The 15994-nt window shown below is 52.6% G+C and overlaps 1 protein-coding gene across 1 annotated transcript in view; it reads left to right on the top strand.

Annotated features, from left to right (window-relative positions):
- mgat5b (alpha-1,6-mannosylglycoprotein 6-beta-N-acetylglucosaminyltransferase B) overlaps positions 1–15994 on the top strand; it is a gene marked incomplete at both ends in the record, with an annotated part of 141327 nt that overhangs the window by 69654 nt on the left and 55679 nt on the right. The gene's annotated exons all lie outside the window — the stretch shown is intronic.

Below are 15994 nucleotides of genomic sequence, written 5' to 3'. Positions count from 1 at the left end.
ATCATACGTATTTGGCGCTTAGTTAGAATGCCTATGCTAATTGCTAATGCTATGGTATGCTAATGCTAACTGTGCTATCATACGTATTTGGCACTTAGTTAGAAAGCCTATACTAATTGCTGATACTACGGTATGCTAATGCTAACTGTACTATCATATGTATTTGGCGCTTAGTTAGAATGCCTATACTAATTGCTAATGCTATGGCATGCTAATGCTAACTGTGCAAACGTACGTATTTGCCGTTCAGTTAGAATGCCTATGCTTATTGCTAATGATACGGTATGTTAACTTTCAACTTTCAACTCTCAACGCAGACATGCAAAGTGGTAATTGTGTAGCAAGTTGCTATTTTACCCCCCCCCACCCCTCCAGCGTATTGCAGTGCTAGATGGTGGTGAATGAGTGGTCTCACACAGCCATTTTGTGTGAGACAAAAAGGCACTTACTGCAAGGTTCGATGTCGACAGTATTTGTGTCTTGTTTGTATTTGACCGGTGTGACGACGCATTTGACTGGTCCACTTGAATTGATCCACAGCAGCTTGAAAGGCCTTTGTTTTTCACACGGTGAAAAGAAAGTGGGCGACCCGCCTCCCTTAGTGTGGGCTCTCTGTCTCTCTCTTTGTCTCTCTCTCTCTCTCTCTCTCTCTCTCTCTCTCTCAACCATCTGGCTTGCCTCCACAAATGTAGACCTATAAGTCCACTTAGACGATGCTTATATCATTTGTTGACACATTTATTGACACCCTCCCTCGGCAAGTATATACATAAATCAGTTAAATATGGATTGCCATGCTATATAAAGCCTATACAGCATCCTCAGTTAACCCATACATCACAAGCCCAGGGCCTGAGCGCCTAGTGAGTTATTTAGCGCCGTATCGACTCTGCATTGACTCCGCCCCCCCTCTCCCGTTTCCTGTCAACGCTGCGTCGGCGCTCTGTCTCTTTTCTCCCTCCCCGCGTCAGCAAGGCCCCTGACAAGCCCCGTGTTTCTGCTGACGGATACAGAGGCAACCCAGACAGGCATAAATCTGTCCCCTCTCTCCGCTAAGGGCCCCCCACCCCCCACCCCCCGCAATGCCTAACGTTCGGCTACGAAACATTGACGGGGGTGTGGGAGGCAAAGACGGTGTAAATCACAGAGATTGTCAACTCCTCCACCGCTGGCCTCGAGCTAGTCATATCCTATGGAGACGGATTGCGCAATATGACCGTCCACCAGTAGTGCCTGGGGAGAGGCAGGGTGTTTTATGAATAGGGAGGTCTTGTTTTTTTTTGTTTTTTTTTAACATCTTCGAGGAAGTGGCCGTGTGAATCACGCCTGGGCGGCCTCTGCTAGCTCTACGACCGCCATCACGGGCGTAGGACAGGCTAAGTCTTTGCTCGGCCATAATTGGCTGACACCTCGGCGCCACCATGGAGTCACTGGGCTGGAGTCGTCGATCTGTATCCATAACAAGGTGGTGTGCAGCGACTTGGCAGAACGCCATTACTGTAACTGTCGCTATTCATAATTTGTCGCCGTTGACAACTCCCAACAGTGTTTGGAGAAATACTACTGTGGTGACCCTGGGACGTTGCAGTAGAAGCGCAGACAGGGTGATGTCTCAGCACAGACATGGAGAGAGGTGCAGAGTTTTTAGGTGTGCAGAGGACAATGGTGGGACCTCAAGAGTCAGTAGGATGACTGAGCGTACCGGACATTGAGGCCACCGGAGTCTGTCACCTAATGGGAAATGAATTCACTTTTCTTTTCTTTTTTTAACTAGACCGGAATGATTGCACTGTTGTATCATTATGATTAAAAATAGCTATACTAGTCCCCTGCACTGTTATCTCTCATTCTCTCTCTCTTTCTCTCTGTGTCTCTCTCTCTTTCTATCTTTTTCTATTCAATTCAATTCAATTCAATTGGCTTTATTGGCATGACGCAACATTGTACATATTGCCAAAGCAGCGTTTGGACATTAAAAACAACATTAATTAGGAACAAGGAAAGTTAGGCTACTACAAGACAAAACAAACAAACTCTTTCTCTCTGTCTCTTTCTTTCTCTCTTTTTCTCTCTCTTTCTCTCTCTCACTGTCTCTCTTTCTCTCTCTCCCTTTCTCTCTCTCTCTTTCTTTCTTCCTCTGTCATTACATGATTTCAAGTCTCTCTGCTCAATAGTTTCCCAGAAAAGAAGCGGTATTGAGCATAGCCTGCTGTGCGGTCCAATATCTCCGCTATGAGCTCCACACTTTTTTGGCTTGACCACAACAGCGGGGCCAGCCCGATAAACAGGAACGTCCATTACCGACTGACTGACCGGCTAACTGACTGACTGACTGAGTGAGTGATAGAAGTTAAACCCTTTGTCGAATTTTGGACTCGTGATGAAATTGGTCGGCCAGAACGAGCCTAGTAATGCAACTTGATGGGTCTGTCCCAATTCAAGGGTTGCATCCTACCTAGGCCGGATTTGAAGGCTGCTACGTCACAGTGGGGCGACAAGTCCTGTCCCAATTCATTCAGCCTACGAAGAGTCCTCCGAATGCAGCCCACAAATGCGGCCTCCTTTTGACAAATTTGAAGGATACAACTGATGGATCCTTCGCGGCCTGCCTTCGCAGCCTCCCTCCCAGAATGTCATGCCTAAAAGTACCACCATAGAATCCCAATATGTGGACACTTTATCCAAATTATGCCTGTATCTACGAGTTTAGATAGACAAATTAGATAGGCATTTTCTGTGGTGTTTCCATAACAACAGGACAGGTCGCGCTAAGTTACCTCAGGACAGGTCGCGCTACCGGCTCGCGGCGCGCTTGGCACGCGCTTGGGGCTGCCTATGTGAGGGTTTGGTTTTGGGACCCAGGCGCAACAGGAAAGGAGGAGGCAAGGAACGGTAAAGCCCGGAGGGGCGATTTAATAAGATCAAAAAGGGGGATGTGGTAGTCGTACAGCCGATGGTCAGGCAGGAGCGTGGTAGTCGTACAGGCGATGGTCAGGCAGGAGCGGGGTTGTCGTACAGGCGATGGTCAGGCAGGAGCGGGGTTGTCGTACAGGCGATGGTCAGGCAGGAGCGGGGTTGTCGTACAGGCGATGTTCAGGCAGGAGCGGGGTTGTCGTACAGGCGATGGTCAGGCAGGAGCGTTGTCGTACAGGCGATGTTCAGGCAGGAGCGGGGTTGTCGTACAGGCGATGGTCAGGCAGGAGCGGGGTCGTACAGGCGGTGGTCAGGCAGGAGCGGGGTAATCGTACAGACGTGGGTCAGGCAGGAACTGGAGAGATGAGGAGGGGAGGCAGGGTGAGTGAGAGTAATCACAAACGGGGAACGGGAAAAAACACTACAAAATACGGGTAAGGAGATTGTAGGCTAGGCTATACTTTACCACAAGAGTATTATGGTAAGATCTGGCGATGAGTGGAGTGTAGACCAGGTTCTTGTAGAGGTTGAAGGTGATTGCAGAACGAGGGACAGGTGTGGTGATGATAATTGGAAACCGGTGAGTAGAGCCGCGCCAGCGTCATCGTCGGAGACGAGCGCGCCGTTCTTGTCTTTGCGCACGGGCCGATGTGCTGGGCATGTCGGGATCCGATTCTTCGTCACCGGAGAGGGAGGAGACTGCCGAGTCCGCGGAGAAGGCCGGAGACGGGGAACGCCCGGCAGTGGGGGGAAACTCCGGAGAGCCAGAGCGTTGTATGCCCGGGCTGATGCGACGTGCGGTAGAGCGCGTAGGACGCCCCGAGCGCGCAGCGGGCCCAGAGGGGAGAGAGGGAGACGGTTGTGGAGGCGAGGGCATGCGAGCCGTAACAGGACCCCCCCCCCGAGGGGAGCCACCTGGCGACCGACCGGGGGCGTCAGGATGTGCCCTGTAGAAGTCCCGGAGGAGAGACGGGTCCATAACGAGCTGCCTGGAGATCCAGCTGCACTCCTCGGGGCCGTACCCCTCCCAATCCACCAGGTATTGGAACCCCCGACCCCGGCGGCGCACCTTCAGCAGCCGCCGAACCGTCCACTGGGGATGCCCGTCGACCATCTGGGGAGGCGGAGGAGCTGGGGCAGAAGGCATGAGAGGACTCGAGGAGACAGGTTTGATCTTGGACACATGGAATACAGGGTGTACCCGCATGGAAGCAGGGAGCTTAAGACGTACCGCAGCCGGGTTCAGGACACGGTCGATCTCGAAGGGCCCAACGAAGCGCGGAGCCAGCTTCTTGGAGGGGACCTGGAGCGGAAGATCAGCAGTGGAGAGGTAGACACGTTGACCGGGCCGATACGCCGGAGCAGGAGTGCGGCGGCGGTTGGCACCGCGGCAGGAGCGCTCGTTGGAGCGGAGCAGGGCCCTGCGGACCTCCCTCCAGACACGGCGACAGCGGCTGAGGTGGGCCTGGACGGAGGGGACGGAGGCCTCCGACTCCTGGAGAGAGAACAGCGGGGGCTGGTACCCGAGGGATGACTCGAACGGAGACCTGCCAGTGGCAGCGCTGGTCAGGGCATTGAGGGAGTATTCGACCCAGGGCAGGTCCTTGCTCCAGGAGGTGGGGTGGAGAGCCGACACACAGCGGAGAGCGGACTCCAGGCTCTGGTTGGCCCGTTCGGCCTGGCCGTTGGTCTGCGGGTGGTAGCCAGAGGAGAGGCTGATGGTGGCGCCTATTTCCTTGCAGAAGGCCCTCCAGACTTGGGAGGTGAATTGAGGCCCACGGTCCGAGACAATGTCTCCGGGGAGACCGTGGAGCCGGTAGACATGCTGGACGAGGAGCTCAGCTGTCTCCGCAGAGGACGGGAGCTTGGGGAGCGCCACCAGATGGACCGCCTTGGAGAACCGGTCCACCACGGTGAGGATGACCGTGTTGCCCCTGGAGGGGGGAAGACCGGTGATGAAGTCCAGGGCGATGTGGGACCAGGGACGGCTGGGGACCGGGAGAGGACGCAGGAGGCCAGCCGGGGGCTGGTGGGACGCCTTGCTGCGGGAGCAGACGGGACAGGCGACCACAAACTCCCGGACGTCGGACCTCATGGAGGGCCACCAGAACCGTCGGCTCAGGAAGGAGAGGGTGCGGTGAACCCCGGGATGGCACGCAAACCGGCTGGCATGGCCCCACTGGAGCACCCGGGACCGGACCGAGTCCGGCACGAAGAGCCGGCGAGGAGGAACGTTGGCCGGACTGGGTTGGGCGCGTTGGGCCTGCCTCACCACCGCCTCAATGTTCATAGTGATCACCCCTACGACACGCGAGGTCGGCAGGATGGTCTCAGGCTCCGCGGGGGGCGCCTCGGGCGCATGGAGGCGGGACAGCGCGTCGGCCTTGGCGTTGCGGGAGCCGGGCCGGAAGGTGAGGGTAAAGTCGAACCTCCCTAGGAACTGCGACCACCGCGCCTGGCGGGAGTTGAGGCGCTTGGCCGCCCGGATGAAGGTCAGGTTCTTGTGGTCCGACCAGACGAGGGTGGTGTGTTCCGCGCCCTCAAGCCAATGGCGCCACTCCTCCAAGGCCCCCACCACCGCCAACAACTCCCTGTTCCCGATGTCGTAATTCACCTCAGCCGGGGTGAACCGGCGGGAGAGGAAGGCACAGGGGTGCAACTTCTGGTCCTCCACTGACCGCTGGGACAGAACAGCACCGATGCCGGTGTCCGATGCGTCCACCTCGACCACGAACTGCCTGGAGGGGTCAGGATGGAGAAGGACCGGAGCGGTGGTGAAGCGCTCCTTGAGCGCAGAGAAGGCGGCGCTGGCAGCCGGTGTCCAGATGAACGGACGCAGGGATGAGGTGAGGTGGGTGAGGGGAGCTGCTACCCGGCTGTAGTCCCGTATGAAACGGCGGTAAAAGTTAGCGAAGCCAAGGAAGCTCTGGAGTTGCCTCCGGGTAGAGGGTTGAGGCCATTCGACCACGGTCTTGATTTTGCGGGGGTCGGGTCGCGTCAGGCCTCCCTCCACAATGAGCCCCAGGAACTCCACTGACGCGGAGTGAAAGGTGCACTTCTCCGCCTTGATGTATAGGCGGTTCTCCCGGAGACGCTGGATTACCATGCGGACGTGTTGGACGTGCTCCTCAGCGCTCCTGGAGAACACAAGGATGTCGTCCAGGTAGAGAACCACAAATACGTCCAGCATGTCCCTGAGCACGTCGTTCATCAGGGCCTGGAAGACGGCGGGGGCGTTGGTGAGACCGAAGGGCATGACGAGGTATTCGTAGTGGCCACGGGAGGTCTTGAAGGCGGTCTTCCATTCGTCCCCCTCACGGATACGCACCAGGTGATAAGCGTTTCTGAGGTCCAACTTGGTGAAGATGGTGGCACCGGTGAGGGGTTCAAAATTGGAGCTCATGAGGGGGAGTGGGTATTTATTCTTCACCGTGATGTTGTTGAGCAGCCTGTAGTCGATGCACGGCCTCAGGTCTCCTCCCTTCTTCTTTACAAAGAAGAACCCCGCTGCCACCTGGGAACGAGATGGTCGGATGAGGCCCTCGGCCAAGCACTCGGAGATGTAGGTGTCCATGGCAGCTTTCTCCGGGAGGGAGAGGTTGTAGAGACGACTGGCTGGGAGAGGGGCGCCAGGGTGGAGCTCGATGGCGCAGTCGTAGGGTCGATGAGGGGGAAGTGTGCGGGCGCGCTCCTTACTGAAGGCCTCCCCGAGGTCGTGGTACATCAAAGGGACCGTGGAGAGGTCAGGAGGAGCGGGACGGGGCCGGTCAACCCGAGTGGAGGTCTGAGCAGCTCGGAGGCAGCGGGCGTGGCAGGTGGTGCTCCAGCTGAGGATGCGCCCCGAGCTCCAGCAGACATGAGGGGTATGGAGTTCCAGCCAGGGCCTCCCTAAGATGAACGGAGCGTCGGGAGAGTGGATGACGAAGGGGCGGACGTTCTCCACGTGGTTACCCGAGACTGTGAGAGTGAGGGGCAGGGTCCGGTGCGTGATGGGACCCATGGGATGGCCATCCAGGGCGAAAGCCGAGAGGGGCCTCTCCAGAGGGGAGAGAGGGAGCGCCGCTTTGTGGGCGAACTTGACGTCCACGAAGTTCTCGTCGGCACCGGAGTCGATGAGGACAGGGACGGAGAGCGTGTGCCCCTGCCAGGCGAGGGTGACAGCGAACCTGGCGGCACGGGTCCGGGATAGAGGATGGATGAGCCGGCTTACTCGGTACCCCCTGGCGAGTGAGCCTACTCTTTTTGCCGCCCTGGGAGGTGCAGAGGAACAGGAGTCGACGGCGTGCGCTGGGCTAGCGCAGTATATGCATAGTCCGTTCTGTTCCCGGTGCTCACGCTCTGCAGGGGTCAGTCGGGTCCAACCCAGTTGCATGGGTTCCTCTCCAGCGGTGTTTGGGGGGGCGAGGGAGGCCGGGGCAGGCCGAGAGAGACCGGCAGAGGGAGGCGGAGACGGTCTGGGTGCGCTGTGGTGTTGGTGCGCCCGCTCGCGCCTGCGTTCCCGGTGGCGCTCGTCTATGGCTATGGAGAGGGAGACGAGTTGGTTCAGGGTCGCTGGTCTGTCTCCTCCAGCCAGGCTGTCCTTCATGGCGTCCCCCAGACCCCGTCGGAAGGCGCTGTATAGGGCAGACTCGTTCCAGGAGCAACGGGCAGCGAGGATGCGGAACTCCGTGGCGTAGTCCGCAACTGAGCTGGAACCCTGGGTGAGGGCGGAGAGAGCAGCGTCCGCGTCCTGTCCGTGGACGTCGTGGTCGAACACAGTCCTGAATTCTGCCACGAAGGCAGTGTAGTCCTGCATGTAGGCAGCTGCGCCCTCGCGACCCGCCATGACCCAACGGCGAGCCCGTCCCGTGGTCAGGTTGGCAATGTAGGCTATCCGAGCCGACGCAGTGGAGTACATGCTTGGCTGGAGGTCAAACACGTACTCACACTGCATGAGGAACTCCCGGCAGAGGGTGAACGTCCCGTCGTAGAGGGCCGGGGAGGCGAGATGGGGCTCCCGGTTTGGTGGAGCGGTGGGGTTCAGGAACGGAGCCAGGCGGGCACTGACCGCGGTGACCTGGTCGGACAGGGTGCAGACCAGAGTAGCGAGGCCCCTCAGTCGCTCGTCCTGGGCGTGCTGTTGGGCGGATACCTGCTGCAGTTGCTCAGCTTGGGTCCGTGGGAGGGCTTGGAGTAGTCCGGGAGGTGCAGGTCTCTCCTCCATGTTGGCTGGGTCCAAACTGGCCAGATCTTACTGTGAGGGTTTGGTTTTGGGACCCAGGCGCAACAGGAAAGGAGGAGGCAAGGAACGGTAAAGCCCGGAGGGGCGATTTAATAAGATCAAAAAGGGGGATGTGGTAGTCGTACAGCCGATGGTCAGGCAGGAGCGTGGTAGTCGTACAGGCGATGGTCAGGCAGGAGCGGGGTTGTCGTACAGGCGATGGTCAGGCAGGAGCGGGGTTGTCGTACAGGCGATGGTCAGGCAGGAGCGGGGTTGTCGTACAGGCGATGTTCAGGCAGGAGCGGGGTTGTCGTACAGGCGATGGTCAGGCAGGAGCGTTGTCGTACAGGCGATGTTCAGGCAGGAGCGGGGTTGTCGTACAGGCGATGGTCAGGCAGGAGCGGGGTCGTACAGGCGGTGGTCAGGCAGGAGCGGGGTAATCGTACAGACGTGGGTCAGGCAGGAACTGGAGAGATGAGGAGGGGAGGCAGGGTGAGTGAGAGTAATCACAAACGGGGAACGGGAAAAAACACTACAAAATACGGGTAAGGAGATTGTAGGCTAGGCTATACTTTACCACAAGAGTATTATGGTAAGATCTGGCGATGAGTGGAGTGTAGACCAGGTTCTTGTAGAGGTTGAAGGTGATTGCAGAACGAGGGACAGGTGTGGTGATGATAATTGGAAACCGGTGAGTAGAGCCGCGCCAGCGTCATCGTCGGAGACGAGCGCGCCGTTCTTGTCTTTGCGCACGGGCCGATGTGCTGGGCATGTCGGGATCCGATTCTTCGTCACCGGAGAGGGAGGAGACTGCCGAGTCCGCGGAGCTGGCCGGAGACGGGGAACGCCCGGCAGTGGGGGGAAACTCCGGAGAGCCAGAGCGTTGTATGCCCGGGCTGATGCGACGTGCGGTAGAGCGCGTAGGACGCCCCGAGCGCGCAGCGGGCCCAGAGGGGAGAGAGGGAGACGGTTGTGGAGGCGAGGGCATGCGAGCCGTAACAGCCTAGGCAACAAAATAATGAGTTGGGAATCCTCCACAGGCTAGACCGTCCCATTTCACAAAACGTTTACATCCGGCCTACCTGGCCTGAAGGACGCGACCTACGTAGACCGCGTAGGCTGCGACCTAGGTAGGATGCAACACTTGAATTGGGACAGACCCGATGTGACCAAAATGACAGCGCGTACACAACACCAGGCTCAAAGTCTCTCCACACTATGCTAATTAACATTTATCTACTTTATCTCTGCCCCAGCAGCAGCAGCCCAGAGTTAATGTTTTTGGTGCTGTGCATTTGTGCGTTTATTTATTCTAATAATTAAAGGATAAGGACACTGAATTTCATGTTTAGCTCTATTCCTGGCTTCCCTGGCATGTATCTGACTAGTACAGGTTAAAATATTTTTGTTTTGTGCAGTACTCCACGGAATTCATCCGAATCCGAAATTGAAAGTTTAAATCCACGTATATCATACTTTTGAGAGTTTGATTGTGCCCATAGCTACACTGTAGCAACGAGCCAGGGTGCGTGCGGCGACGTTATTGACACAGAACTTTATACTGCACAAAGGGCTAAACATAAAATTCAGTGTCCTTATCCTTTAAGAGAGTACTAGAGAATGTAGTAGTCGAGAATGCCAAGGTTCATCTTTGCAAGTCCAAGCAGGTTACTTTTATTCCAAATAGTTTACGAGTTTGCAAAGTCAACACTCTGTTGGTGTGACCATACATGCATGTGCAAAACTTCACTAGCCAATTATCAGTGAGTAGGCTAGGTCTGGGGGTCAACAGCTGAACTGGGCATTAACGGAGATCAAAGATTAACTGGGAGGAGGGGACCCCTGTAGTCTCCTGCCATAAAACCTTTTTTGGAGTAGATCCAAAGCACAGGTCGGGTCCATGGGCCGCTCAAACACAGCCAGACTGGCCTTTCATCTCCATTCATTTTTTGGACTATCATTACGCCAAAACTCCCAAACCAATTTTTATGAAACTCAGCGGAGGGGTGTATCATGGGCCAACTTAGACCCCATTAAATTTTGGAGCAGATATGCATCACGGGCCACAAATGCAAACAAAACCTAGAACAAAGCCAGTGAAACCGTGAACACAAAGGACGATATCACCCAGCTCCGACGGCCGGGAGTGCAGGCGGTCTAGAACGTCATCGGTCCAGCCAAATACAGCACTAGGTTTTAACCTGGTCTGGCTCCTGCTTACACCTCTATTTCCCATGGGCTCCTGGTTTCAGTAGAGCAGAGACACGCTGGGATCTGGTGTTCGACCCACATGATATTGCAAGCAATTATCCCGTCGCCAGGGAGACTATTATTTTCGTCCCAGTCTACCTTTTTATTTTTCTGTTGACACGCTGTAATGGACCCATCGATCTCTGTTCGCACCGCTGGACAAATCTAAGGGGCAAATTACGAGGAAGAAAGCAAAAAAACAACCGTCCGGAGCACCACGCCAAGAGGGTGTCCTTTAACCTCTCCAGTGAGGACGACGGGAGATCCAATGCCTCTACCGACTGGCCACACCTTCCACCACCGAGCGAGACAAGCGCAGGACGCACCGGGGGAGGAGGCGCACAGGGCGTACAAAGGCATCTTGCCCTAGGGAGATGAGAGGGATTACGCAAGACACCAACGAGGTGCTACCCGCGGTAATTAATCTCTCGGATTTCGAATTGAATAAGGAGCACATTTCAGTTCTGTCCAAGGGCCTCTCCTTTGCCCCTACTAATAAAACCAATGCGTTCAACACTAAAGTGGAGTTATTCCGCTTCTACCGTAATCTTCACCTGAAAACATGGTACTACCTGGCCATTCTCACAATTTCCCCCAGGCGGCTGTATCTGAGACTATTGTGCGCAATCAACCCACCATAAACTTTAGACCCAAGTCCAGATTCACACCTGTGGTATCCAACCCAGCGCTCAATACATTCACAAGGAAGGTAGACTTTGAGGTCAATAGATTGTTGGATTCAAATCCCACATCCCCCAAATCCAGTCTGACACACAAGGAACGCAGAGCGTTGGATGAGCTTTCAAAAAACAATGACATCATTATCCGCCTGGTGGACAAGGGCGGGGCGGTTGTAGTCCTATCTAAGAACAATTACATTAAAGAGGCTCACCGTCAACTCAGCAGTAGATATTAGGAAAGACTGCACAGTAACCCACTGAAAGAAAGGAAGCAGGAATCGGACAGTCTTCTAAAGGAGGCGTTTGACTCGGGCATCATCGATGCCAAGGAGCTGGGATTCCTGACGGTGGAGCACCCGGTAATGGCAGCTTTTTACCTGCTTCCTAAGGTTCACAAGAACCAGGAGAACCCTCCGGGCCGTCTGATCATTTCAGGTAACGGGACTCTTATTGAGCCTGTGTCCTAATATATAGACTCCTTCATTAAGCACACTTGGTAAACACACTTCCATCTTTTGTTGAGGACACCACTGATGTTATAAACAGCATAGCCACACTAGCTAATGTGGGATCCCACTATCTGATTACGATGGACATTGAGAGTTTATATTCAAACATTGAACCAGATGAAGGGCTGTTTGCCCTAAGTCATTTCCTCTGGGAGAGGGAGGAGGACACGCCTCCCTCGGATTTCCTTTTGACTCTAACAGACTGGGTTATCCACAACAATGTGTTCTTGTTTATGGATGAGCTGTATTTACAGAGGATAGGGGTCCCTATGGGTTCAAGTTTTTCACCTAATTATGCATGTTTGTTCCTGGGATGGTTGGAAAGGGATTATGTGTTAATTTCCCGTAACCCCTTTTATCATAAGGTGTCCTATTATCGTCGCTATATTGATGACATCATAATGGTATTCGAAGGGAGTGAATCTGAGCTTTTGGAATGTCACAAGTACATGAATTCTATCAATCCAAATATAAGGCTATCTATCGAGTATTCTCAGGACAGTATCAATTTTTTAGACTTGACCATCTTTAAAGGAACCGAGGGACAGCTACTCACCACTCTATATAGGAAAAGCAGTTCTCCTAATCCCATCCTAAGAGCTGACTCCTTCCACCCCCGCCACCTCAAAGATAATTTTGGACATTTTGGAACGATAGATTGGTGCTCTAAGATACCCAGGGGTAAATGAAGACATTGATTTTACATGTTTTTTGTGGATCATAAGGGGTAATTCTCTTATGCTGCTTACCAATGTATTTTCTTTTTTGTGTGAGTCCCATTCCTTTCTGCACTTAGGTTTATTTAAAGAGTGCTTACTCTGTTGTGATCAGTGATGATTTTGGGCACATTTTTTCACATTTTTTCCATTTGGCCTGTAGAGGGACCCATGGAGACCCACAAGTGGTCACCCATAGGGTTGAACCTTTGAACCTTTGACCACAGGTGCCTTGATTTTACATCTCACCTATGGATGTGTTGGCGTCCTCCTATTGGCTAGGATATGCTATTTCAAGCTGTCAAACCCTACTGATCTTCATTGCCTATTAGCCCTGAAGACGGTCCTGTGTTGACCGAAACATGTTGGCTTTTAAAAAATTTTGAGCAGCCATGATTTAATAAAGGCTTTTTAATATATCCGTTCCCCTCGTTTTTAACTTTTTGGAGTGCCTGGATTTATCCTCGTCTGTTAAAAAAACAACCTTCTTCCACCTTAAAAACATGGCCTGTGTCAGTCGGTCCCTGTCCGTCTCCGCTGAAACCCTCATTCACGCCCCATCGCCTCAAGACTTGACTACTGCAAAATCAATCAATCAATCAATCAATCAAGTTGGATTTATAAAACGCCCTTCATGATACCCAGAGCGCTTTACAGAGTCCAGTATTCATTCAGACACAGTCATACCGGTGGTGGTAAGCTACATCTGTAGCCACAGCTGCCCTGGGGCAGACTGACAAAAGCATCCTCTACAGCACGCCCACCAAAATCCTTGACAACTATCAAAAGCAACGCAGTAGAAGAGGGCAGGACTGGCCTGGCTTTTAACAAGTTGGTGTTTTCTCCCCCCTGAAAGAGAGCACAGGAAAGCCCAGCAAGACTCACAACGAAAAGGTGGAACTGAACAGTTTGTTCATTTCCGGAGCTGAGAGATCGCAATCAGCGCTTTTGTCAGTAATCAAAACACAAACAAGCGGAGGAGGCACAGTGTGAATAATTAGCCATTCTGATTGCTACTGACGGCAGTGTACCACAGTGCCGTCTAGACACATCTATTTCCTGTCACGGTTTGGTTTACTGTATACTGCCTTTGATGCCTGGTGACTGCCTTTTTATAGTAATTCCTCCATGCTCTTGACTGGAGGCTAAGATCAAAGCAGAAACTTAGATCCTCTGTCAATCTTCCCTTTCCTGCTGACGCTCTGCCTCGGCAACGATATTGATCCACTTGTGTACGGCACACTCCTCTCTCTCTCTCTCTCTCTCTCTCTCTCTCTCTCTCTCTCTCTCTCTCTCTCTCTTCTCTCTCTCTACCTCTGTCTTTCTCTCTCTCTCTGCCTGTCTTTCTCTCTCTGTCTCTCTCTCTCTCTCTGTCTCTCTCGGTGTCTCTGTGTCTCTCTCTCTTTCTCTCTCTCTCTGTATCTCTCTCTGTCTCTCTGAACAGATGTCGATATACAGTAGCACAGTTATTTCTGTCTCTCTCTCTCACCCACGCCTTAGTATACCTACATTACATTTTTTTCATTACATTACAGTCATTTAGCAAATGCTTTTATCCAAAGTGACTTACAATAACTGCTTTTAACGTAGGTAAGTGTACTACTACTCGCCATAACAGTGTGCATCTCCTTTCTAAACAAGTGAGGAGCTTAATCTAGTGCTGAAGCCAAAGTGCAAGAGTAGCAAAATATAAATACAATAGGTGCTTAAAGGGGTAGTGTGCTATTTTGGATATTTAGCCCTATTTATGGTCTTTCTACCATGAACCTTAAACATAGAGACTGTAACTGCCTCACATTGTCAATTGATTTTCTAGTTAAACTCAGTGATTTTGAGTGCCTAGTAGCTATAATGTATCAGTGTAGCACTAGATATTAATGTAGTCGTAAATGGCGGAGTCATCTCTGCCTCAGCACAGTTCCGCAGGTAGCCTAATTAGTTCCAAGAAAGAGCGCTAGAAGCATACAAGAAGCGCATGGAGGGAAGAGTGTCATTGTCTGGTTCACGGTCATACACTGTCTTATAAGTTGCATTCAATACATTCTATAACAGTTCTGTTCTTAAGCAAGAAGAAAGATAATACAAGGTCTACAGCAGCAAGATTTGTTTAGCCCCTCTTAAATATCAAGCAGTCTACGAGGTATGTTTTTGTCATTCACTCCTGTATGATTAGCTACGTTCGACTGTGTTAGCCCAAATGCTTGCTAGTAGGGCTGCACGATTATGACAAAAGATAATAATTGCGATTATTTGCTTCAAAATGGTAATTGCGATTAATAATTGTGATTCATATTTAATATATCATATTAATATATAATAACCAAAATGCTCCCAAATCACAGACGTTGATCCCTTTCTTGCTACTAACTCACTGACCTCGTTTTCACTCATTTTTTCACTACTCCCGGCTGCAGGTACTCTTGTGACACTTGTCTTGACCTACTGCTATCTGTCTTCTTAGTGGAATTGCTGCGCACAGCGCACTCAGCGGGGACGCATGTGATTGGTCAGACAGCAAAAGCGCCTGTGATTCGTCCGTGTCCTAGCACACTTAATTCAAAGCAAAATTATTAATCACATTAATTGCGGCCTTTTGCGATTAGTTAATCGCGGAGGTGATAATCGGTCATAATTTCGATGAATTCACGATTAATTGTGCAGCCCTACTTGCTAGCTACCATTTGTATAGTTGGAACTACAAATTGTAAACACAAGACATACTGTACATGAATACATTTTTATGTTATATCTCCTCTTGATTTTCCTGTAACTCAGTTCTCACGGGTTGAGCATGAATAAAGCCCCGTTTTCTAACGCAGACCTCGAGCTTCGCATGTATTGCTAAGAGGGAGCTATAGAGACCATCATTTCACTGATCGTTGCAGTATTGAGCTAGCTGCAGTTCCTATGCAGGCTCTCACTGGGCTCAGTCAATGTCAATAGGGCATACGGAAATGTGTTGAGAAACTATGATGACTGTGCTTTTTTGAGACGGGAAGCACAGAGCGTAATCTCACCAGTCTCAGTATGCTCTCCTGTGAAATGTATCGCAATCTGAATATTTGTAGGTGTTTGGCATGACTTTAAGAGGGTAGTACCAGAACCTGCACCACCCCTTCATTCTCTCACTCCTTCACTCCACAGGGATGGTAGAGAGGTAAGGTAGAGAGAGAGAGAGAAAGAAGGCCTGACCGTGTACCTGAACGTGTAGAGAGACAGATGGCCAAGCGTGACCAACCTCACCTCAGTAGAAGTTCACTCTTAAGAACTGATTTGGGCTGAGCCTTCACCCCTCACTCACCATAACCATTGGTTGAGTGCCAGCTACACATTACTGATTACTGACCACTCCCCCCCCACCCCACCCCCCATCCGATAATTTTCTAGGGAATAGAGCTTGATCCGTCTCCGCCACTGTAACGTCGGCGCTCACGACAACGCGCGAGGCCTGCGATTGGCTGGGTAGACGGTGGCGAGTCCCCGTAATTGGTCACCGAGGGGCCGATTAAAACGGGGGCTGCATCTCGCTGGCCCGACTGCCCCGCGCACGCACACACACACACACACACACTCTTGGACAGAGTGATCTGTCAAGGGTCTAGCCACAGACGTTCGAGAGAGCTCCTGCTTCTTCGTTACCGGGGCGAACGGCGTTCTCCCACCGCGCGTCACCGCGTCGTTCGGTTTCCTCGTCTGTGACGGCGCGTCCCGCCTCACGCAAGCCCG

Source organism: Borostomias antarcticus (genome assembly GCF_949987555.1).
Source record: "Borostomias antarcticus genome assembly, chromosome: 7".
In the NCBI taxonomy this organism is placed as follows: Eukaryota; Metazoa; Chordata; class Actinopteri; order Stomiiformes; family Stomiidae; genus Borostomias; species Borostomias antarcticus.
This window is presented reverse-complemented; position numbering and strand designations above follow the sequence as displayed.